This window comes from Agelaius phoeniceus, chromosome 9 (genome assembly GCF_051311805.1).
Source record: "Agelaius phoeniceus isolate bAgePho1 chromosome 9, bAgePho1.hap1, whole genome shotgun sequence".
Classification (NCBI taxonomy): domain Eukaryota; kingdom Metazoa; phylum Chordata; class Aves; order Passeriformes; family Icteridae; genus Agelaius; species Agelaius phoeniceus.
Window position 1 is genome coordinate 28,016,171 of NC_135273.1, and position 24,742 is coordinate 28,040,912.

The window sequence follows — 24,742 nt, forward strand, 5'->3', positions numbered from 1 at the left end:
AATATTTAGAGCAGGAACATTGGCTAAACTATTACAAACCACTGCATTTTCTTATCAATAGTAACATCTATTTTAACTATTTTAGCTTGGAGGAGTTGCTTGGGTTTCTTTTTTTTTTTTTTTTGTTTTTTGGTCAGCATCTGATTGCAAGTCCCTATGAAAAGTTCTTGGTTAAGTGTCCATACAGCAGATAATTAACAACAAACTGAACAAACTGCACTCTGCCAGTTCACAGACAACTCAAACATGGAAGGTATGGTGTAAGGATGGAAGAAAAAACAGTTATAAAATTAATACAATCATTTTCCATTACCTACTGAGTTTTATGCAACCCCCAAATGCCTCCAAGGAAGGGGCATTTGGTCCATACATTTCTCAGAGCACCAGAGAGCCAATGTCAGCCCCAGTTCCACACATCACACTGCAGCTGTGCCCATTGACCACCATCCATGAATCACATCCTTTAGACACTTTTCTGCCAGGAACATGAAGAGAGCCCCCATCCCCCAAAGAGCACAAGGCAATAATCACTGCTGGGAGCAAATGTAGGAGGGAAAGGAGTTACAGACCATTGCCTCCTGAGCCATCCCTACCAAGATTTCTTTGTAGGAGGAACAATGGAGGAAACACAGATAAAACCAGTCAGGGAGTGCACTTGTCAGATTGAGGATGCAGATATGGACCAGGGCTCTCTCCTTTCACAGGGTGAGTGCAGACTGCTGGAGTTCTGAAAATATCTGCTGGAAAGGACAGAACTATTGATCTGTATTGAAGGGGAGGGCAATGCTGGTGGGAAGGGAAAGGGTGGCTATAAATATCACAGCAATTCCATTTTTCAGTCAGAAAGGAAAAAGAGAAGATGTCTGTTCCTGTTTTACTCAGCAGGTCAAAGACTTTGTGATTTGTAATCAGAACAATAGAGCTAGCTCCTAATCTGCCCAATTCCTCAGTTGCTGTAAGCCTACACCTGATCTGTCAGCAGCAGGGGTGAACATGATTGATCTGTGACTTGGTTGGCATAATAAATGCCAGTGTACATAGGAGAGAATCACTGGCTGCCAGCCTGGGCTATCAAATTATACCAGCTATATATCTGACTACAAACACAGATGTTTTGTTATTTTCTGTCTCCTGCTTGGAACCCCTGACTGTCTGCAAGGGGCTGTGAGGAAAAAAAGAGGGGCTGTGAGTCTTGGTGAGAGGAAGAGAGGGAGACCAGCTCACACACAAGTTTACCATTTGATATTCTTGGTGCTTTTCATTCCTTTTTTTTTCTGTAAAGGCTTTCAAGAGCTCTGCCTTTCCCTTCTGTGCTTCTGCCACAAGTACACAATCAGCCTTAAATATAGAGGAATTTGATTTTCTTTGAGCAACAAAATATTTTCAATCCTAAGGAACAGCCTATATTCTTTCCTGAATCTTCAACAACCCCCCTTCCTTTTCACTGCTTTCCTCCTCTTTCTTTCCATCCTTTCCCTTTTGTGACCCTTTAACTCTCTGTCTTGGTCTGGAGCCTTTGAAAAAAAAAAAGGAAAAAAAGACTGGACTCCTTTTAAAGGCCATTCTTAGACAGAAGAATATGCATTTCATCAAGACTCACTGCTGTTCATATTTCCACAAAAGCTTCTAAATGCAATAAAGGCAGCACAAAAAAGGACACATTTACTGATGCTGTTTAAAAGATGAAAGCAGAAAACAGCTCAGAATTAACGCCCTGGTTCCCCTCCAAGATGAATGTTTTTAAAAAACCCAAAGTGTAACAGCAGTAATAACAGAGAGATGCCATTGTTTCAAACCTTTTCTTTCCCTTGTTCCTTTTATTCTTTTCTTTGTGTTTTGGCAGCTGTGAATAATTCTGCACCCTGGAATTGTTCTGCAGGCTATTAATGTCTGTGACCTTTTGCATCAACAACAGCTCTACTTTCCAGTCATTTCTGGAAGTGCTACCTAATATGAATTTAACATGACTGAGGCAGCCTCCTACACAGACACACAGACACACACACACAGAGCCCTTTCTGAGACATGCAGGAGTGTGCTTCATCCCATCCACATGCAAGAAAATTAAATCCCTTCATCAGAGAGTTATCTGCCTTGCAAACAGCTGTGTATCATGGCAACAACCACCTCTGTTGCAACCCCCCAAGTGCTCCTGGGGAAATAAAAGGAGGTGGGATGATTTCATTATATAAGGAAAGTAAGATCTCATTAAGTCTAAGCCATTATGGGGTTCTCCTTTGAGCAACTCTGCTGCTGCTTTTACTTTTTAAGAGTGTGTAAAGAACCCATATGTGATCAAACAGATATCAAGAGCATTCTCCAAACCTATGATCACATGCCTGCTACATCAAGAGGGCCTCTTGTTCTTTTTAGATTCATTTCATCAACTAGACTGGAGTCTGGTTCCCACTGGCACAGCAGTGCTGCAGGAGTCCCCCAGGATGAAAACAAGAAGCAGGTGTCCTCTTGCTAAATAAACTAAGTGGTAAGCAGATATGCAGGATGAAAGGGCTCAAAACACAGCTGCTTTTAAAACCACTCTAAAACGTCAAGGTGTGTCTTTCTTCACTTAGGAGACAAAGATTGGTCAAAAGGATTTGCAGAAAGTTGGTTCTGTTTGGGTTTTTTGGATTTTTTAAACAGGTTAAATGAATTGCCTCAACAGAATTACCCAGCCTAACTCCTGACTGTGGTTTATGCTTCTTAGAAACCAAAGTTAAGGTGTTTCTCCTTCAGTTAAAATTATGAGTGAGCATTAAAACAGGCTGTAGAAATGTGCTGGACCCCAGCAATGCCTAAACCAGACATGCCTGTTGTAGAACAGTAAGTGTCTGTGAAAGCTTTCCTTGGAAAAGAAGAGATCTAGGAATCCCAGCCATGTTCCTTGCCAGCTGCCATCAGACATTAACTTCTCTGACAAAATTTTTTGTCTCTCTGTTTCTCCTGGTTCAGGCTTCTCATTTTTCCTGCAGTCACACAGACCAATGAGCAAGGCCTTCTGGAAAATTTCCCCTGAAATCCATTTGTCAGGGAAAAATGAGTTTCTGACAAAACAAAACATTTCATGAAATTTGTCTTTCTCATGGTCTATATTACATGTTCTTAAAAATCTGTTAAATTAAATTCTTTTTAGATGAAGCTCTTCACATTCTCTGATGAGGAGACGAATATTTGCAAGGCAAATTAAGATTAAAAAAAAATGTTCTGGCCTGGTTTGTGTTTACATTTTCCTTGGAAAAAAATCCCTCATCACACAGCCCTGTAACAAACTGGCTGGCTGATCAGGGAACCACAGCACCAAGGAAAGCAGGCATGATGGAATAAACCAAAACTAAATTGCTCCTTCTTATAATAATGATTTTTGTAGCTGGGATTAAGGGGCAGGGGGGGTAACATTATAAATGTGGGGAAACATTTCAGGATTCCTGAGAAATCCCAAGTTCCTGGGAACGAGTGATCCTCTCAGAAACCCATCTCCCAAAGTGAAAGACAACTGTGATTTCTCAGACTGTCTGTACAATACAACACTGCACAGTGATGAATCTTCATCTGGAAACCATTATAACACAAACTGTGACTAATACTACCAGAACTGTTGTTTTTAAATGACTCAGCTCCTTCTGGTCACCCACTGCAGGAACACTTCACTGTGGAGTCAGTGATTTGAGATGAGCCCAGGGAAGGAGCAGTGGAGTGATTCAAAGCAGCACCATGAATGGCTGCTGCTCTGTCGTGTTAGGGCTGACAGGGAAGGGCCTGGCTGCCTCTGGAGCTGGTACCTTGGAAATTTCAATCCATCTGCACAGCTCAGTGAGCACTGCTTGGGCAGAGCAACGTGGGGATAGCAGCACATCTGCTGCCTGGGGTGCACTTGGTTCAGAAAGAGAGGCACAACTCTCTGCTGATGTATTCATGAGAAAGAATGCACTGGGAAAAAAGAAGAAAAAAAAAAAGAACCTAAAAAATGCAAATTTGTTTTGCTGTATCCAATATGTTCTTGTCTCTTGTCTAAAAGGCCCATCTGGTCTAAAAACATGCAGCACCTGTGTAAGTTTTTATGTATTCAAGCTTGAAGTGTTAAATATTCCTTGTTGTAAAAATAAGTCATGGGTAATAAAGGGATTTCTTTTCATATGCTTGCTTGTTGATGTACCCCTGACTTGAGTGTACCCACATTTGTTGGATTGTTCAATGAAAGAGTTTTCACACAAAGATAGGCTTGCTGGGCAGAGGACAGAAAACAAAAAGATCAAAAAATGGACCTACTTTTCATATCTCAGCAATAACTTTCTTTACAACTGTCTCAGCTGAGCTTCTCCAGCCCTTTTCTGATGTAGAAAAACAATATACTCAATCTTTCTAAAAAAGGTAGCTAAGTCACAGAGCAAAGAAAGAAATTAAATACTGCAGAAGTTATCTCCATCTCAGACATACACCAGCAAATCCCAGTTAGTGTTGATGCTACATATGTATGTTTTCTATCCCAAACAAGAATTAGACCCTTGGGTTTTTTCAGTGCTGTACTTTTAGCTGTCAGAGAAGTGCAGTGGAACATTGAGCTCTAAGACTTCACTTCCACAATTCAGAATAAAAGAATGGGAAAGAATGAACTGGTTGAGGTCACTGGCATAACATCCTGGGCTGAAGAAACAAACTTGCAGCAGAAAAAGTTTTCTGTTCACTCCTCAGGTAACCCTGTGCAAAGTCAGCCCAGCCAAGGGTAGGTGAAAGATCTAGAAAAAGTTGGAAGAACAAGAGTAGAAATCATCCTCAGCATCCTGCTCAACTGAGCTATTACAATGCTGCAGGAAGATTTAAATGAATCAACTTAACCACTCCTCCTATTATCCTTGCAATTAATTGCTGGATTTGTAAGGCAGCATCACTTTGTTACTCAGTATTTTTGTGACTCTTCACCTTCCTCATTCACTCATCTGGTGTAAATTAAATACAGCTTGAGGAGCTGCCTGTTCTTCAGCATTCTTTGTTATGCAGTCTTCATCATTTCAAGTTTTGAAATGTAAAGTACATGTTAGAATCCAATTAGAATGACAAATGAATCATGAGCAAATCTAATGGCATGAAACAAATTTGAAAGCTTAAACAATTTCCAATTTGCACTTATGTTGTATATAGCTGATGGAGCTCACCTTGCCAAATGGCACCATTAGCATTTAGACTTCTGGGGAACACCATGTGCAGTGAAAGGATATTGATTACTGCAGGCACCTGGAGGGAAAATAAAGGCTAAGAAAGGTGGGACAGTTCTGGATGAGGTGTGATTGCAATTGCCCTAATCCAGACTCAGGGATGAAGGAGGTCATCCCTGTATGGCTGGAGCTGCTCCCTCCCTGGTAAGGCATGTGCAAACCAACATTTCTCTGTAAATCCAGGACAGACAAGATAAGAAATGGCACCATTATCTCTCTTCACCTTTTAATCTCTGAACAGACTTTCCAGACTCAGCAGGACAAGCTGGGGAATCTTTTGGGTGCAGGTCTCAGATCAGAAAAGGGAGAGCCATTGGTTTGCTGCCAAGAAGTCAAAAGTCTTTTTATTTCAAGGGATTTTTGAGAAGAGAACAAGGGAGGTGGTATAGGAGAAAGTAAAGTGGAAAGGTGAGAACAAAGGAAGCAGAGAAAAGGGTAATGATTGCACTAAAAAGAGAGATAAGCCTGTAAAAACATTAAACATTAGTTTAGTGCATAACAGAATTTAGTATTCAATCATCTGGGCAAAAGTATGGAAGAGGGAGGAGAAGCAAAGAGCAGAATAAACACAGAAAGGAGAACTGAAACATTAATGGGACTGGGCTGGGGAGGGAATGAATGCTAAAAAATAGTTCAAGGACAGCAACCAGGGACTGCAGTGCTGGGGTCAGACAGGCAAACATGGATTTAGCATAGTCTGAGGGTTTTTTTTGTGCTGCTGTAATTGAAAGCAGCTCTTTTTATCAGTTACATTACCAAGCTGTGGTAAAACATAAGTACCCACAGATATAAGCAGATACAACAGGACACATGCATGAAACAGTTATGGTAATTTTTAAACTTTCAGGACACCTGAAAGCACCTGTCAAAGCAAATTTGCTCAGGGGTCAGCAGCAGTGATGAACAAACCTGGCCAAGTTTAGATACAATTTCTTAACTTTGATGGAGAGCAGAAAAATGATGCTATGTAATTTAGTGCTTTTGCAGCTCCTGTTCACTCACTTTCAAAAGGTTCTCCTGCTGGCAGAAACCTGCAAACATGCACAGAATTCACTTCTCCTCCAAAAGGGAAAGGACAGACAGGTATGAAATGCAACATGAAGAAATTATCTTCAAAAAAAGGACAGAGGTATTTATTAATATGCTCCCTTGGCATAGCAGTATTGCACAAATACCCTGCAGGACAGTGTGCAAGCTTCTGGGAGCACATTTAACCTTGGTTCTCCAAACTTTGCAAGTAATTGCTTAAAGGCAATATCCCCATTAGCCAAGTGAGGCTGAACATCTGGGCAGTGGATGTTTGATGCCAAGGTGGAGCCTGGGGCCAGGGCTGCAGGACACTGGGGAAATGGCAGATGACATTTTCATGCTCTGCTTCTGTACTGCTCCTTGCTGCCCTCGGAGGGGCTGCATGGTTGGCACACCAGAAGGGCTGTGTCTGAATGGATTGTCTGGAAATGCTTTTCTGAAGGAGGACTTCCAGATCAATACCAGACCATTAGCACTCCAATTGGTCCTGTGCATCTTCGGGAGCAACAAACAAAGAAAGAGAAATCACAAGGGCAGTTTTTATACAGAGTTTAAATCTAACTGCCCTATAGAAAACAGACAGTAAAGTTGCACTCTGCTTTCCCTTTGTGTGACTCATTCAAACTGTAAACTACTTTTGGTAAATATCTCATGGCCACAAGTCCAAGACTGTCAGTCTAACACATAGGAATGCTTTGCCTCCACTGTGCAACAGAGCTGTCTTTGAAGAATTGTGTGCAGGCTCAGAGTTTGGCAAGGAACCTGATGTGCTGGTCTAGTGTTTGTGCCCACATAACTCTGTATCATTAGAAAGGATAATATTTTGCTGTAGAAATTGGAAAGCTGGACAAAGAAAGGTCCTGCTCAAACCATGATTGCTAAATGAAAAATCAAACCCAATGGCCCTTCAGTTCCTAATGGCAGCTGCAGGAAAAACTTTGAAATTAATGAAGATTTTTTCCAACTTTTGCTACTGTGCTCATCTCTGTGTTAAGACCCTCTAAGGTTTATATGATGCTCTTGCCATAACAACAGTGCAAAATACCTGACTCATCTCCTGTACCCAATACATATTTGAGTCCATATCATCATTCTGCTGTTACACAAGCTCATTTCTTCCTAGTCATGACAGATGAGGATGGTGAAAAATACGATCAAACATGCAAATATTAATTTGGGAGCTGGCTATTTTTGTGATTTTTCTGCATTTTCTTTCAGTTTTTGTCATCAATTTTGTATAGTCTCTGTGGAGATGAGCATGAAAACTCTTATAATTGTCCTTTTAATTGCTGCTTTCTCTATCAGTTTGTACCACCTTTTTTTCTCCCTCTGCTCTTATGTTTGGCTCTGTCACACAACTTTTGCAGAGAACTGAGAACAGCCAACCAGCCAATAAAATGGAGACACCCTGGAGAGCCTGCAGCCTTCCCTGGCAATTATATGAAAGGCAATTTGAAGATTCACAGAGCCACATGAAAAACAGTGTATATCCTAGACATGACTTGTCTATTTATTATTAAAAGCATTTCTGCATCTTTGTACCTTGCACCACTTAAATCTGTCATTTATACAGCAAGCACAAGTCAAAATCTCATAAATTTCACTTACAAAGCTTCAGACCCAAGAATGCAGATAATCTGAGATGTTCAAAAGGGGTTTGCTTTTGTGAAAGATGAGATTGGAACAAGATATTTATTCAAAGTTGGCATCATATGTCATTGCTGTAGTTCACTTTATGTGAATTCCTGGAAATATGACTCTACCTGCATGCAAGACAATTTTTGTGCAAATGTGCATGTTTAGGGTTGTTATGGTTCTTTTCACATCTCTTTGTAAATGTCTCTTCCTGTTCTGCCCTTTGCAGCCTTCCAAACTTTACCCTTAGGTTCCAGTTGCAGAAATCGGGTGATTTATGAGAAACAATTTTTCTCCTGCCAGTTTTTATCCCTTGTGGTCTGGAACAGCCAGGGCACTTGATGGCCAACCAAGAGGCTGGCATGAGCCAGGGCAAAGAAGGGAGGGCTGCCACTCATTTGGCCTCAAATGAGCTCTTGAAATCCTTCACTGCATGAGCAGAAAAGCAGGATTTTGTACAAAAGTTCTCAAAAGTAGGAGATGGAATTTCAACTGGGCTGATTCCATAGAGAGTAATAGATTTTGTCAGGTTTTGTGTTTCTGACAGGGATAGCTGTATCACATGGATTAGGAAGCTTTCAATCTGTGCTTGTTTTCTAGTAAATATCTGATTAAACTACTGGGAAAGCCGGGGGAAAGGATTAATAATGCTACTTAGTACTGTCAGCTTTCATAATGAGATAAAGGGAATTTCAAGGACCAATGAAAAAAAAAAGAAATGGAAGAAAGATAACATACAAATAGCAAAAGTAGCTGACTACATATTCACTCAAGCATTGAAGGTATCTTAGAGGTGAATTTTGCACTGTTGGTTGGCAAATTTAAGTGTCTGATTGACTGACTGGTGTTTGCTTGAATCTGAAGAGTCTCCAGGCATTTGTTTGAGTTACTCAGAAAGTAAAACCTTTCCAAGCCCATTAAATAGCACAGAGCAGATCAGCATTTCCCCCTCTCCAATTCAGAGTTTCTGCTCATTGGTCAGCTACAAGGAGCAGGTCTCAGCAGGAGCCAAAATCTCTAAATAATCTCATGTGTGACCCCAGTGATGACAGTACTACCTTTGAAAAGGAATTTGCACACTGTCTCTGCTGGTAATGGATTTGATCCTGCTGCCTGTGGCCTTGTTTTCAATGTTTTAACTCTTAATCCAAAGGAGTGTTACACACACCAAGTGAGTTTTACGTAGCTGATGCAACACTGTTCATGTTCTGAAAAGTTTTTCCCTCCACACCCCCAGTATGAAAATCTGAATTAATTTACAGCTTCCAAATGAGCCTGATGGACTTTGCACTGCATTTTAGATTGAATTTTGCCAGCAGAAAGTTTGGCCTTCAGTGTTGAATTATTCCAATTTCAATCCAAATGGAAGTTCCAGTCTGTTGCTCTGAGTTTACCTTTTTTTCTTTTTTTAGGAGACTTCTTTCTACATTATCTTTATGTGAGTCATTATGAGATTAGTGGCATTTTCTGGGGTTTATGAGAAAATCCCTAGAAAGTTTAACTGCTCTTATATCTTCTGAATGAGATAAACAGCCTGCCTATTATCTTGGTATTGTCTATTCCCTGGCATGACCTTATCTTGTGCTGCTACAAGAAAATATTTATTGACATTGGTTCCAAGTTTACTCTTTTCTCAGGCCCAAACAGTTCTCTAAGTTTCAAGAATCCAGTAAAAGTGTGTAGGTAGTAAGAAATACTCTATATTATGAGATAAGCTGCTTGGTGAACCTTTCCAATGAACTAAGGTTTCCCAGGTGGGTTTTTGATGTGACAGACAGAAAGGGTTTGGCTTTCTGATCTGGAAGACAATACCAGGCTCCATTCCAGGGAACAGCCCTATTGTTTGCACTAGTCAGAAGCCTTTGCAGTCTGATCAACAAGTTTGGGCTGATGCAGACCTGCTGGTTCTCTGATGCAGTCTGCTCGACACTTCTGAATTTCATTTCACACAACAGAGTGCATTTGGATGGGTGGGGTGATGTGCTATTTGATTTCCCATGTGTAGAAAAAGGCAGTTTTCCCTGTGGTCCCTCTCCTGTGCAGAGCAGGGCTGAGCCCTGTCCTAGCACAGCACAGAAACCACAGGGCTCAGCAGGGGAAGGAGGAGGCTCTGGCAGAACACTGGCCCAGCCCACAGGACACCTTGGGACAAGATATCTATATCACAGCAATTTTTGAGGCCAGCAGGGCCCAGGTGAATGGCAGGTGTGAGATTTAGAGGAACTCCTTGGAATCCTGCAGCAACAAACCCTCTGGAGAGCACAGCTGTGGAGGGGGAAGAGACAATGGGATGGAGGAAAGGAGAAAAGCTGAGCAAAGAACAGATGTGTCCCTTGTAGGAACAGCAGGGAAGGGGAGAAAAGAGAGCATTCTTTCTTTCATATGGGTTTATTCTTCATTCTAAATATGTTATACTTCCCTCCAGAAGTAATTCTCCACAGTTTCTTTAAATTTCAGCTAGGGAACTGCTCTTTCCACTGGTAGTTTTTCAGGCAAATGAAATCAAGTTGCAGCCTAGCTCAGCCCTAGGCTGTGTCTCCATCACCAATATTCTACTGTCAAAGCAACCAAACTATTCTTCAGAGGAATGTTCTTTTTGCAGCAAACTTTCCTTCTCCTCCTCTAAAGAATTCCCCAGCAGGGCAGGAGAACGTATTTTCCCTGCTTCACATGACCCACACACAAAGGAAAAAGAGGCACAGAACAGTGAATTTCATTTGTGCCTGTTTTGTAGCCTCAATAAGCTGGCAACCCCTAGTTATTTTCAGGATGGAACAACCTACTTTTCTCAACTCCTTGTTATGAATTTTGTTTGGAAACCTTCCCAAAAGAATCTGGGCAGCAGAAGACTAAATGTGCCATCTTCACAAGTTCTCTATTTCACCTGTGGCAGTCTGACACATGAGAAAGGACCCCAAAACCACTGCAGAGAGTCACTGGAATTAAAAGGATCCTCACATGGACAGAAAGTTCACACACATATTTCTGACTTCAGGGCTGGGGCCATATTTTGTAAAACGTCCTTCCAAACATGATGCAACACAATTGGAAATGGTAGGTAAAGAAATGTGAAAAAGAAAAAAGAAATTACCTCCAGCAAAGAACACATCCCTTTGTCTCCACACTCTTCCCATGGATCTGTTATCTGGTGTTCAGGACTATTCTGTCTGTACCACTTCCAGAATATTCTTGGTAATGTCAGGGGCTCTAAAACAGGCAGGGTAAAACACTTTACAGGAGTCCTAAGCTAGAAAAAAAGGAAAAATGTGACCTGGAGTTTATAGCTCAAATATAAAAGCAGTTAAAACTGAAATAACTCTTGAAAGGAGGAGAAGGAACTGCACAGGTTGTTGTGGCCATCAGCCAGAGCACCTTTTGCACTCACCCAGAATGGCCAGAGCAGTGAACTACACCTCACCTCCAGCTGCAGATAAAGAGAATTGTTTTACTGCCTTTCTGGTAAGGCAGGTTCAGCCATGCAGGTGACAACAGAACTGTCCTGGACAGCAGAGACTGCTGGATCAGGCAGCTGCTTCTTGCTAAAAAGACACACAAGGAGTTCAGTTACAATTTAGATTGTAAAATTGCTTTTGTTCTTACTTTCCAGGACCTCTATTTACAGAGGAAATTTACAGTGGACTCTCTTCTGTCCTCTAAAGAACCTAAAAAGTTCCCAACACTTCAATTCCACAGTTCATAGTTTGTGTGTGTCAGAAAAGGTAGTGGAGATGGAAGAATGAAAAAACTTTTCCTTGTGAGGTTATTCAAATAAGATCATAGGAACAGCAAGAAACATCTTGAAAATAGGCATGCCATTAAAACAACCCTAAGGCTCATTATGCAGCTTACACCTGAGTGAGCACCCCTTCCTTTTTATAACTTCCCTGGTATTTGAAAAAAAAAACAACTTCACTATCCTGCAAAAAATAATGTGAAATACAGTACATTTTGTCCAGTAAACATGCAGAACAAAAGCATCATTGCAACAGCACCACTGTTTCCCAAGCCTGGAGCACAGCTGAAGGTTCTTTATCATTCTATCTGTAGTGCTTACATCTGTGAGAAGCCTAACCTGATGAATAAGGATGTGATAATGTTACAGAAACCTGCTGATAGCAGAGCAGCTCCTCTGACTTCTAATTTATTCCATGTGGCTCAATCATTATTCCTTATTTCTCTGCTGCAAGATTTCAAAAAATATTCTGAGTTGGAAGGGACCCACAAGGATCATCAAATCCAACTCCAAAGTGAATGGTCTGTACAGGGATCAAACTTATGCCCTTGGTGTTATCAGCACCATGCTCTGACCTGCTGAGCTCTTCCCAGGGTTTTATTGAACACTGTACCACAGTTTGCAATTAAAATAAACCAATTATTACAAGCTGAAATTATTTGGCACAACAAAAAACAAATTCCAAATTTTGGAAAAGTTTCTGAGACCCTCTTTTTATCTCAACACAAAGTTCACAATTTCACTTTGACCTCCTGAAATTCAGTTCTCATGAGCAGCATCTCTGTATTTCCTGCTGTATCCTATGCTGTTCCCTCCATGCACAGATGTCTAAACCATACCTGGAGTTTAGACAATCCCTGAATTACATTTCTCAGATTCTCTCAGTGCCTCTGAACAGTGTGAGGAAAGGTCCCCTCTTCCTTGGGTAGTAGGTAAAATTGCACACAAAAAAACTTAAACCTGGGTGGAAAATACAATTTTCTTCTTGCACAAAAGTTAAAGTTTTAAAAACTTATCCAACTCTGAAACATGAGTATCCAAAAAATAGTTTGTACTCAATATACAAAGATAAGGAAATATGTTTCTGGGTCAATCAAATTATTTTGGACTCCTGTTTGTGTGTTGCTTTCCCACATTTGACAAGCTTAGTGGGCAGGGTGACACTGATAGCTGGGCTCCTTCCCATGAGCAGGACAAAATCAAGCCTGGAACAATGAGGAGCAATTTATGTCTCTCTCTTTATGGACAGAAAGCTCTGAGAACATTTCTTTCTACTTCTTTTGAATTAACAAAATCACTGATGCACTTGTTCTGGTAAGGGAGGTAAATAAGGGGGAATAAGAGATGTAAAGAATTATATTGGCCTTGAAATGTAATATGTACATATATATATATTTATTTTTTTATATATATACACATATATGTATTTAGGAATCAAGGCTGTTAATTTGCCTTCATAACATCTGTGTTTTGTTTTATGATATTTTAGTGCTCAATTCTTTAGCATTATGAGAATTCATGCCAGCTGGTGATTGATTTGGTGCTGGAAGCATACACACACAAGAAATACTCTTCATAGTGAAAGGGCCATTAGAACACATTTTCTGAATGATACCTGGTAAGGAACTCTTCCCAGACACTCAAAGCCATTCCTGTAGGGTTAAAAATATTCAGGAAGTTGCCATTTCTCGTTCTAGCACCTAGATGAAGGAAAAAGAAATTAAATTATGTATTCTACCCAAAAGTACCACTGTGCAAGTGATCCATCCATTGTCACTTCAGCAGCAATCACAGAGAAAATGAATGTGTCCTTTAATGAGGACCATTATAGCTTCTTTGAGTACTTCTTGGAGGCATCTAAGGAGCACAGAGAATTTTCAGTTAAAAGAACAGGACTAATGGAAGTGACAGTGGGCATGGCTTCAAGGGAGACAGGAGAGATGAAGCATATCCAAGCTGCTGGAGGATACCTGTAGAATGGGTGCACAAAATTCATTACTCAAAGCAGAAATATGGGGATGTGACAGACATGCAGGTAAGTCACAGCAGTCCAGACTGCAGTCCTCAAGCCTTTGCTCCCTTCAAAACTGCTTTGTTGCTAAGAGATCTGCAAGGCACTGCTGGGTTTAGTTATACTTCAGAACACTCACAGGTCTGACAGGTATTGAGATTGAACACTGAACAGATCACACCACCCTCCACATAACTCAACCTTGCACTGCAGACAGTTCAAGGCTGTGCCAAAGGCCTTCCCACCTCCTAAGGACATCTCAATTCATTGGCAGGGAGATTAATCTTGCTGACAGGAAAGGCTGTGACTGGAAAACATCTGGAAGTTTAACTTCCTAAGCTGTGATCCTTCTAAGGACCACAAAGCCCAGGAGAGAAAATCATGTTGAAAACTTTGTTCAACAGAGGCCTGAATCAGAAATAGTTCAGTGAGTTGAAGACTGATGGCCTCTGATGAACCCTGAAGAAGTGTTGAAGGTGAGTTTGTCATGATAACACTTTCTGACACTAGCAAAACAGAAAATCATTCATGTAAACTGTGTATGTGTTGTGTGTATATATATATTTATGCCAGTGCCTCTGTGCATCGATGGAAATCCCAATGACAGCTGGAGAGTTCCAGGACCTATTTTCTGGGATTTTGCAGGCAGCAGGTATTTTTTCTAAGCCCTGACACCGTTGGCAACAGACCTCATGACTCATCTTCTGGATAATTCCCTAAAATGGTGTCTCAACACTACTTTTCAATTCCATGTCAGTTCTGAGCAGGCTTCCCCTGGGGATCACAAGAAGCCAAACAGGATCACAGGACCTTGGAGAGGTCCTGCAAGAGGCATAAGAACATCTGCTCTGGTAGCCAGGGCCATACTCAGCAGTGACTAAAGAGGCAAAACTAGGAAAAAAGAAAATAAGTACGAAGCTGATGGGCAAGCTACAAAAATCAAACCAAAGCTACAAAGACAATTTGGTAAAAAAAAGGAAAAAATTTATTCTGGAGATCTATCCTGGTGTCACACTGTATGAAGCACTATAATTTTCTTCTCTTGGTGTCCCACAATACCAGGACTTTGGGGTTTTAATTTTAATTTAGCAGTATTTGTAGGCCCTGTGGACATGTTTTTCATTGATTGCTCTGGTACAGTCCCAGGGAGAAAGACCCTGTCATTCCTTCATTGAAATTCACTATATGTGTCTCTCTTCATGGTAGTTCACTTTTGCAGGAGGGAATTGAGCTATTCTGACTTGTCCCCAGGGCACACAGTGGTGGATGGAAATAACACCCAGGCTTTGTAAAAGTTCTTAATACAATCACTTTTTGCTTGAGGCAGAGGAAAAAATCAATAAAAGGTGGGCATCTGGTGTGAAAACCTCACATTTTTTAACCTGTATCAGTCCTTGGATTTCCAGTTCACTGTGGAGGTGGAAAGAATTGGAGGAAGTCATGTGAAGCCCACACCAGGAAAAAAAAAGTCACAATTTGGCACAGAAGTACCAAGCCTGTGAGCAAAACAGAATTTTTAAACCAAGCTAGTGTGGAGCTACATATTCCAATCAACTATAATCAAATACAGGGGTCCCATATTCACAATTGACTTCCAGCATCAACCAAATATTTTAAGTCTTGTTCCATACTTTCTCCAAGACTAAAATCTTTCCATGGGTAGGGGAAAAGCCACTAGTTTTGGTGTGAAAATAAGAGTTTTCCTACTTTCCTTAAGATTAAAACATTAAATTAAAAAAAAAAAAACAAACAGAAAACTCAAACAAAAAAAAAAAGCAGACACATAGTTTCCCCATACATCAGCTTTGCAAAATTCTCAATTTTGAAGTTATAGAATTTTGGGTTTGGAAAGAGGAAATGGGTCGAGTGCTCAAGAGAGATGGATTGAGATTCTTGCTTTCAGATCTTCTGCTTCTACAGGGAACAACAAATTCCAACAAACCTGTGGCAAATACAGATGGCCCTCAAATTTAAAACAGGAAGAATTTTTAGCCAAAGTTCTCAGGCTGCTCCTTGCAAGAAGAAAAGACAAAAGATCAAAGCTCTCTTTTGCAGCAGAACTGTGCAAGGTGTCTGAGAGGAGGAAACACAAGTGAGATCAAGACCCTCCAGGCTCCCAGAAAGCCTCTGCACATCCCCAAAAGTTCTGTGGATTGTGTCATGAGATGAACTGGAATGTTATGAGTGCTAATCTATCAATCAAATGATACCCCTGCTGACCAAGGGCTTGGTGCTCCCTGCCCAGAAATACAAGCCTGCCTTGGTTAACCTGGAAGTGCTCAGACCACAATCTCAGTGATGGTCTTGCCATCATCCTCTTGGGTCCAAGCTCCAAGGAAAGGAAACCTTAAGTGCCCATTTCTTCTTGGTGCTGCTGGATGTTTTCATTCCTGGTTCCTTCACAAGGGTGAGTAACAAAAGCTGTGAGCTCACAGAGCAAGGAGGGAAGGTGGTTTCTTTACTAAATTCATTTTTTTCCCCCTTAATTAGGCAAAGACATCTTTTCCTGGATTTGGCTAAGACCCAACATACTCCCCACTCTCTTTTCAACCCAGCACCTCCTCTGGTTATTTTTTTGGCTTTATCAGTTCATGAGGAAAAGAACTTACTATTAAATATACTAAGGGGCTGTAATTTCCCCTGACCTTGGTGATTATAGGGCTTCACCCTGAATAGATACACGTTTCTACTGCATCTTGCCTAACAGGATTTGATTGAATATTAATTGAGATCTCATACCAAACTGAACTGTACTAATTTGTTCATTATTTTTCTAAGACAGTTTTGGGCTGGGTCTTTGACATCTGACCAAAATGACTCTTTAAATTACAGTCTTATATTTGTAGGACTCTTGTAACAGATAATTTGCAAATGTAATGTACAAGCCAGAGTGGCATGTCTACAGTTATTGTTGAAAACTTAGAATGAAAAATAAATTAGAATTCTAAGGTGCATCTCAGTAGCTCCATAATCACATTTGGGCATGATAATAAAGGTTGATACATTCTTTGACACTCGATGCTATTCCCCAGTGACAGGAAGCAGAAAATTCATGACATTTTGCTAATTAACTTGAGCACTTCATTCAATAATATGAGTAAGTAAAACATTAAGCGTGGCACTAATATTCTCTGAGAATTCAATAGATTAAAATGACTAAAAGTGTTTCCAATCATACTTCACAGGCAAAGGCCAGTTTGTTGTAGCCCAGACACTAAGAGTGTACCACACAACTGTACTGATGCATTTTGTACCAACACCTTGGACCAGAAATCCCCAGTGCAGGCAGGAGCTGTGGCTTCCAGCACCACTGTCACCCCCCCTGAAGAAATGACTGGACACATGGTAAGTCTGTACAAATGGTAAGGGGTTCTGTGACTGAGACCAGGTTTTTTAGTAATAGATATGGTTTCATGTGAACTTTCCTTTGCCTCTTCTCAATTAGCTTGTTTATTTTACCACGCATGCTAATTTGAAATTGTGGTTTAGACACATTTAAATGGCATTTGCTAATTAGTAAATTAGAACCTGGCAAATCAGATGCAAATCACTGATTTATATACACAATGTGAATGCTATTGGCTCCATTTTTCCAGCAGTTATTGAACTCTGGAAAACTGAAAGAGCACGGGGTGTAAAACCTCCCTTCAAAGCACAGCTGGGGCAGGGAGTTGCTTGGTTAGTCAGTTGTTTCAACAATTAAATGAGCCCCGCTATTTACACCAACAAATCAAAATCTTCTTTTAAGTTATATCTCTATTGAAGACTGAGGGAAGGAGCATTTGAAATTTCAGTATTATTTCTTTACATTTCCAATTACTTCTGCCACAGCCATCCCGTATATTTTTTGCAAGTATAGGGAACCACTGGCACAGAAATATTTGTAAGAGCTGTGTGGCAATTTAAGACATCATGTGTCTTCCTTTTTTACTCTCAGGCCAAAGTAAGCCAATCATTTCATTTTTTTAATTGCTCACGTGTTACTCACACATGGATGAGTTCCCTGAAGAATATTCACCGAGCTTTTAGCTCTAAAATGCACAAGATACAGATCTCAGATTTAGCCTTGAGCCTTTTCTCTCAATGGTTGTCAAAATAAAGTATAAAGAAATTCCACCTGAAATTGAGTGTGTTTCAGTGAAAGTCAAGACATTTCACACAACAAAGACAGCCTTGGAAAATCCCCTTGTTTCAGGATAAGGGTGGCCAGTTTCCCTTCTGTTTAGAAATTATGACTGCCTTTTTTAGGCAGGATTCATGTTCAATTGTGTATATTATTTTAACAAATGGTCTTCACAGCAGGTGGGACCTTCTTGTTTTTAAGATAAATTCTTAACAGCTCCACTTGTGGCCACCTACAGACCAGATTTCATGCAAAACCCAGAGTCCCTGTTTGAAAGGTGAAACAAGGGAGCTGTTAAGAGAAATAACCAAGTGTAAGATGCGGGGATGAAAATGTGCCCCGATTTGTTTACAAGGGAAACAAAAAGAACTGATGAAAGGGAAGGAATTACTGGTATGCTGCTTTCAAACTAACAGAGAATACATTTACTAAAAGGGCTGCCTGTTGCTGGGACTCCCTGCAGCACCAGGAGCCTCCTTAAAAGTAGAAATGACTGTGAAAGGACTGGGGATGTTCCCCCAGGAAAGGAGGCAGTGCAGAACTTCTTTTCCTCTTACCAAAGCAGAAGGAAGCACTGGGGTTTTTTGAAAATCTGTGTAATATGAGGCAGCTGAGCTAAACCCTCTGACAAACCCCAGCTGAAACTTTAAATGTTGATTCTACACACTCTGTCCTTCTGCCTGCATCCTGGGAGTCCTGCCAAAGGCAGGGGGGGCTGAACACACACCTCAGCTTTTCTAGGGCTGGAGCCTTATGAAACACTGGGCAGACCCTGCTGCACACACCACTGCAGCATTTGAGGCCAGTCCTTGAAAGGGAACATCCAAATCAACAGGAAAATGTAGGTCAGATAATGTAATCTAAAACCTGGATTAAACTGCTAAACTTCAAAGAAAGAGATTATCTTTTAACCAGATGTGTGAGGGCAGGCACTGAATTTGAAACCTGGGCTAAAAACCACCAGAAAAAGGTGAGATTTCTCCCTTGGTAGCTGACTGGATTTAGTTTGTGCCAAAGCACCCCCAATCCTACCATGTATCCCATCCACTGCTGCCTTCCAGCTTCCAGGAACACACACAACACAAGCTCTGGAAGTTTAGACACAAATGTGGTGCAGGAGACAGCCCAAAACTCTTTTTCACCTTAAATGAGGTGAGCCTCAAAGCAAGCCCACGAGGACATGACAAGGATCCTGAGCACACAAGCTGTCAATGCCATCCAGTTTGAATGTGGTGATCAAGGACCTTCAAACAAGTGAAATGTCTTTCAGTGAAAGGAATAAAAAGATGAAAGATATTTTTGTAAACAGAAAAAAACAAAGCTGTCACATACCAAATTATTTCAGAGTGGAAGATGAATTTGGAGATGTTTTCCTAGTTTGATCTGGTATTCATCTAAACAAACTAATGGCACTACCTATATTCTATACTGCTAGGAAAAAAACCTCTCTAAGTTCTTCTATGGCATGTGGATTTAAGACCTGCATATTCACATGAAAAGACCTGCAAGGAGCTTTGCATTTTAGGTGGCCAGTTGAATCCTCACTCTTTGAATCTGTAGGCAGGAAAAAGCTAGCACTGACTTTGCTGTCTTGTTTATTTAAAAAACTGGAGTTGAAAGGCACAGGGAAATAGCCCACATGAAACACAGGAATAGTTTAATGACAGACAAACAAACATAGGCAGCAGAGTGCTGCACAGCAGTATAAAAACCAGAAAACCTTCTACAGCACCTTCAACCAAGGGGAGAAAGCAGTGTGATGAAGGAAAGAAGATGGAAAATGGTCATAAAATACAAATCATTTGCAACTCTACAGTTGCTAGGTGAAGAGCAGAAGAAAGTAATTACATTCATCATCAAGAACAGGTTCCTGAGGAGCTGATTCATGTTAAATCATGCATGCAATTGTTTTCTGAATTAAGGCCTAGAAATCAAAGGTCCAGGCTTGTGGACACCTTTGGGTGTCACAGTATTGAGGACAACCTTTGGCCAAGCAAGTATTCCAGGGGAGCCCCAGTGAGCTCCCTGGGGCGTGTGTGCTCCCTGTGAGGAGAACTGAAGGTGCAACAGCCCAGAAAACCCTAAGGAGCCAAGGGAAAACCATGATTACCTGAGTCCCCTTGAGCAGGGAATCTGCTCTGACCAGAGCTATGGCATCCCAGGTGCAGGGTGAGGCTCTCTCCTGCCAGGACATGTGTTCAGTGCCATTGTCCCCAAACAGCTGCCTCTTCCCCTGACTGCCATAATCCCAGAACTGAACCACAGAAGGCAGAAAACCAACTCAGCCAGCCAAGCAGAGAGGGATGTCTCAGAGCCAGCAGGGATTTCCTGAGGACAAACCTAAAATCTTAGGTTCTATTCCAAGAAATAGAAGCCAGAGGAATATACCTGCTTTGAGGAGCCTTTCCCCTCCACAAAACCACTCCTCTTAACCATCTTCTTCAAAGCCAAGTAAAATCATCTCCTTTCTTCCTGTCAAAAACCACCACTATCCTCCCTTTTATTATCTGAAGGTTTAAAACACACACAAAAAGCATAGTGTCATTTACTGTCATCAGCTCACCCAACATCTGTAGTTTTGGTTTTTTAATGGAGAAGGAAAGAAACAATAATGACTTTTGAAAACATGCAAGGATCTGCTTCACCAGATTTTAAAATTACAGTCTGAAAATGGACTGCATGCTCTACTTGGAGACTTTTCCAGAGGAAAAAAAAAAATCCACATGTTTTAAGAGACTGCTTTGTAATCCTTGCATAGAGCAAGCTGCAGTCTATCATATCAAGTTTTCTTCTGGATTGATTCTCCCAGAAAGGTTTCATCAGCTTACAAGCAGCAGGGTTGTTGTTTCATTTCCCCTTAGGATTCTGCTGTGTGTCAAAGTAAGAAATTGAGACTAAACAAGAAAACGTGGGGTAAAGTTTAAGTACTTCTGCTGTGAAAGCTGTTAAATGAGAAACAGGCATTGCAGGCTACAAGTGCCAATTAGGAGCTGGTTCCACTGGGAAATGACATTTTCACATTGTTTCTGCCTTCTGGTTTGTTGTTGACAAATCTGAGTTTAGGAAAGTTATCCTCTAGTTACACATATTCCTGACATCTTTCCTTTGCAGGCCTGTCAGAGGAGACATTTCACATGAAACTTATTTGCTGCTATTCTAATATTACAATAAAAATATTGGATTGCCTCCTCGCTCACTGCAAGTCTGGGGTACTCAGTTGTCAGAATGAAGGAATGATTTTGGAAATCTCTGGTTTTTGGCACCCAAATGTAAGTATTTCAGTGAGATCTGATCTGTGACTGACAGGCAGGTGCCATGTAGCCCCAAAAGTCTCCCTTACAGATTGTAAATTGCATTGCATTTGTGGGGAAAGAAAAAAAAAAGGAAAAAAGTTAGAATGGCTGGGAGAAAAACATCCAGTGAATGCTTTATGAACCCTGGTGAATTCCAAACACTGAACATTATCCCACAGTGTTCCAAAAGTGCTGTTTAACAGCTGAACTTGTTCTTAGGGGCACAGTTTGTCCTGTGTGGGGATGTAATTGCCAGGGACAGTGTCACAGTCCTGCCTGTGAGCAATGACAAGGCCAGTGGAGAGTTACCACCCTGGCAAAGCTCTGCTGCAGGAACATCCCAGCTTTTGGGATGGGAGATGGTCTGTTCCCAACCCCACAGCAGGAGTTAAAAGGTTTTGAGCCCAGCACAAAAGGCCTTGCAACAATAACAAATCAATCCATACAGAGCCCCAGCTTATGAAAAATGGCTGATTGACTCCTGAGTGGCTGAAAAGCCGTGGCTGAAATTGAAATTCCATCTTGTAATTCTGTCTCCATACGCTATTGTAATTCCATCAGTCTCCTTTCACCACTCACTCCTGGGCTCCTGAGATTTCAGGTATCACTTACCCCCACACTTATATCTGAAATCAGGGAAGAGACTTGATCTCCTAACATGTGGCATCATGCCATTGTGCTTCCTAAGGACCCAAAATTCCCTCCTGTGCTCCAGCACCAGGATAATTGGAATGCACTGCCATCAACACAAGAGTGGATGTTTCTGCTGCATCTGCATTCCACATGGACTGTGGATTTGACAAGCTCCCATAATAACAGAAAACATTTCCGACAACTTTCACAGCTAATATATTCTGATCCCCACAGAGCAAATTTTCTAAAAGAGAAGTGTATCAATTTACAGCTAAGGGTTGGTTAAGAAAGGCAGAGCTTTCCACAGAGAGGAATATAACAGTGAAGACACAAAGGCAAAGAAAAGTTTTTTCAAAACTTTCAAGCATGCATTGTGCCTAAAGCAAAGTTTGCATTTTTCCCCTTCTCAAAGGCCATTAAATTCCAGGGAAACTTGGGAACATGTGCTTGAATTAGAACCATCAAAAGCTTTGGCAGAGGGCCTGCTCAGTTACTGACAAATTAAAAACTGAGAGTTTCCCTGGAATATATGTCCCCCCCCACCTAATAACACACAGAGAGGACAGGAACCCCTGACTGAAGTCTCACATAGAATAATGGCTGCTGGAAAGTAGCAAAACACTTGTGGGCTCAGAAGAGGCAAGTGGGCATGGACAGGTCCAGAGAAGAGCCATAGAAACTCACCAGGACTGCAATAGGCAGGCTGAGGACTGTGCAGGAATGATGGCCAGTGCTCTCCAGGAAGGCAGGCTGACACAGGAGTTCCCTTCCTGCTCATTTTGTAGGAATTTGGGTGTATCACTGTGGTAGAAATTCAAACACAGTTCTGTAATGGGATTTTCCCTCCTAAGTGCTGCCATTGTGCCAAACACAATCAAAATAAAGCTGGCAAGAGAATGGAAGTTCAATATAGTGTGGGGCAAGCAGCCTCTCTTCTGCAGTCAGCAGCCTGTGCAGACTTCTTTGGTTAAATCCTTCAGCTGACTCTCATTTCTGTGCACTAAACAAAGTTTCTGCTCCTGGGGGCAGACAAATCCATGTCCTTGCAAATGTGGACAGACATCAAGAGCCTAGAAAAAGCATCCAGGTCCAGAGTGTGAATTTGAAATTTCCTTCTCATGTTAATCCAAAATAGCCCAAATGCTTTGGTCTCCAGATGTAGCACTCTGTCCATGTTTTTGGGGAACGGGACCTATTGACATTTTTGGATCTGGCTTGACCTAACACCATTCAAATTAATTCCCAGTCTGACAAGAAGAGCAATTTCTGCATTTTGTCTTATTTAATAACATTTGAAGATATATCAAAGGTGTCTGCAGTCAGAAGTGGCCTTGATATTATGATAAGCAACACCAAATTAGTATTTCCCAATAACACTGTTCATGAAGTTAAATGGCCAGCTGTTCACACCCTGGAACAAGATGTCCTCATTGTAAGGCTCAAACTTGACAGCAGGGCAGGACAAATATGATGCACAGCTATTCTGCATGTTTCTCTCTCACATTTCAGGCTGCCCATTGCAGCAATGTCTACGAGGCTCTGTTCAGCTAGAGAAGAGATGCCATCCACAAAGTGATACAAAAGCACAATGGCAATGTTTGGATTTTAAGCTATGAATGCACAAGTCCAAAGAAAAGACTTTCCCAGGATCATCTTTCTGGGAGAACATTTCTTTCCTTTCAACTGACCATTCACCCCCCATGAGGAATCCTTGAAAACAAAAGTATTTAAGCTCACAGTCTTCTTGAACACAGATTTATGGACTTAAACATCATTATGCTACAAAGTTTACCTCAGCAGCCACTTTGATGCTACACTTGTCACCTAAATGAGCAGATGGAAATAAAAAAAATTTAAAAAAAAGCAACACTAGTAGTGAATTGTGTCCTGTCAGTGTGTTTGGACAAGACACTAAACTTTGGGAACAATTCAAAGGTTCTCACCATATGCTGCATACAATCTGCAAATTTTGACCTTGAATCAGCACAATCAGTTCAGATACATTACTTAAAAATAAATCAAGCTGGCAGTCTTTAGAAATTTCAGCCCTAGTATGAGCTATTGATTCTGGTTTTGCATAACAATTGTCAGCAGTCTATAGATTTTTACTTAAAAGAAGAAAACAGGCATGGCAGAAAGCTTTTGCTTAATTTCACCCACCTTCTCTCCTCTAAATAAAACAGCCATGTTTTCTAGAATATTTCATCTCCACCCTTTTCTTGCTGTTAAGGCTGTCATTTTATTCATGCATGCAGACAACAAGGCAGCATATGGCCTATTTTTCTATGACAAAACTCTTGCAATTACAACAAAGAATTCCCAGCAGAAATTTGTGGAAGCAGCATCACAAAGCTTGCACTGGAGTGCTACTCCAGGTAGCCCATTCCTCTCCCCTCCTTGCAGGCCTCTGCTCACAAGCCAGAGGGGAGTTACTGCCTTCCTGCTCTGCTCAAAAGGACAGCTCTTGAAAACTGTGTCCTTTGCACAGCACAAAAATAGCATATAAACACAGTTACTAAGAAGATTAGGGCTTGCAGTCTTTGCAAGGCACAGACAGTAAGGCAAGTCATACTTCTCTGTTCTGATTATTCCTCAGCTGCAAATAGCGCACAGAGCCAAAACATTAGCTTCCCTTTAAAAAGCCTCCCAGGGCTTGTAAAGCATGATGAAACGGACACAAACGTGAATTCAACACACTGCCTCTGCCTTGCGGGCTGCCAGGCTCATTAGCAAGTCTTTAAGTCACCTTATTGAGGCTGTTCTGTGGGATACAAGCACCTTCCTATTGCTGGAAACTTCTCCAAGCAGCCTGATGCTAACTCTGCTCTCCCTGTCAATTCTGCTCGCTTGACAACATTGATTTTTTTGGTTTTCCTCTCCATGTTTCTGTTACGATGAAAAAGCCACGGCATTTGCATTGGCTCCTCTTTTTGTGCCCCAGGATCATCAGGAGGAACAGGCACCATAATTCCAGGGCAGTTACTGAGGGGAATAAAGAAGGACCAGAGAGACTGACTGGTGTCACACACAGAAAAGGCTTCTCAAATATGAGGAAGGCAAACACAATGCTGTATA